The sequence below is a fragment of the Histoplasma capsulatum genome, genomic scaffold, assembly GCF_000149585.1.
Source record: "Histoplasma capsulatum NAm1 scaffold_4 genomic scaffold, whole genome shotgun sequence".
NCBI lineage: Eukaryota > Fungi > Ascomycota > Eurotiomycetes > Onygenales > Ajellomycetaceae > Histoplasma > Histoplasma mississippiense.
The window spans coordinates 1,343,556-1,345,400 of record NW_001813979.1 but is presented as its reverse complement, the minus strand read 5'-3'; positions in this window follow the sequence as shown (position 1 = coordinate 1,345,400).

The window sequence follows — 1,845 nt, the reverse complement described above, 5'->3', positions numbered from 1 at the left end:
CTCTCGGGGGTCCTCCTGACGGCGGGAAGATAGCCCTGCCAACCTCAGATACGATAGCTATTGATTGAAAACCTGTTTAAGGGGTGGTTTGTACATGTATGTACTGTACATGTGCACCAACTCGGCCAGCCAACTTGGCCCGTCCTAACCCTACTCAAGGAGATGGGGACGGAGTATGCTGAAATACCAACAGATGAGTGAAGATGAAAGAGAAAATCCGGGACGGAGGAGCTCAGCTTTATACTCTTTGTTTTCTTGTGCTTTTGGAAGGCGCTGGGCATCAAATGGATGTTTTATTTATATGATACAGAAGCTCGGCAAGAGCGACCATGCATACCAAACCTGCTCAATATCTGGAGGGCAGGTATGTATGTACGGAGGTACGTAAATGTTGTCTGCGCCGAGGGTGCTCCTTTCTACTTGAGATTTTTACCAATCATGAACAGCCTCCTGGGCATGAATCCGTGAGATCCGAAGGAGCTCCAACAACATTTTATTCCTTGTTCTAAGGGCAAGAAACATCGGGAGTGTGAATTCCCATTATGTACTGAACATACCTATTGTTTGGTTGGGAGGGAGGGAGGTATCCACCTGTGGACCTAGAGCACCTACAGATGTTCTTTAATTTTCTCAATGTTATGGTGACGGCTGCTTTCTGCCACTGCTATGAGACACTCTCTGGTGTTATACGCACAAGCATTAAAATAAGCCCGTTCTTCTCCTTCCTTTCCTTTTCGTTGGTTGTGGATCAGGTGGCTCCTGGTCGAATAATGATATTTGAACAATCGTTTTGACAATACGCCTACTTGACTAGGTACGGTACTTGGACCAATGGCTCCCTGGTACAAACAGGACATGTGGCTCTTTGTACTGTACATCACATCTCCTCTTATCTCTTCAACTGAAAATACTGACAGACCTGTACTTGCATCTTCTTCTCCTTCCTGTGACTCCTTCCTCTTATCCGTCAACAGTTTGTCAGACCAAATTCAAAAGTATCTTTTGAAATAAGACTCCCAGCTCTCGACCTGTCTTCGACAGACAGGAAAGCCGCCCTGGAGCAGCGACTCCATACAGCTAAGGAGCAGTCAGCAACGCCCGATACGTCACTGACAACCCTGACGGCCACTGTGACGCACTTGCGGCAGCGAGAATCGAAGTCGGAGACCCGACCATAATGATTGAACATGCTGAAGAGGCCTTATTGCACTCAATCAACAAAGATCCGTCACAGTTTACCATGGTCAAAGGAAACCCCGTATTCGCGAATACGCGTCTCATCCCCCCCCATCCGCCATCCTCCACCGATGACAAAGCACGCCAACCGCCCGAGTATACGCCTCAGGCGTCTCCGGTACCTCTGCCACCGCTTTCCCTACCAAACCCCCAACAACCAACCCCCCCCGGGGATTCTCCCACCGATCCCCCGGAGCTCCAACCCCCAAGAATCCCTATATCCTCCTCCTCGACCCCTTCCACAGCCTTCTCAACCTCCTTCTCTTCATCGTGCACCCATGCACCAGGAGCAGGCACAACCGCGGCCTCCATTGCCTGCATACCGGCAGGCACAGCAGCAGCCCGGTGGCGGGACCAGAGGGCATTAGCCCCCACCCTGCCATGGGCAGACAACCAAGCCAAACAGGATGCATCCAGCCGCTCTACCAAGTGGTGGTGCTCCTTGTGGTCGGCCATATCTTCCCCAGCCGCCACCCCACAGAAAATAAACGCGCGCCCATGCATGGCGCACCTCAATAGAAGTGGATCACACGCCTAGCATAATCGTCAGCATATTTGTATTGCTTAAGACACGACTTACCTATATAAAATGCTGCCTTGAAAGAATGA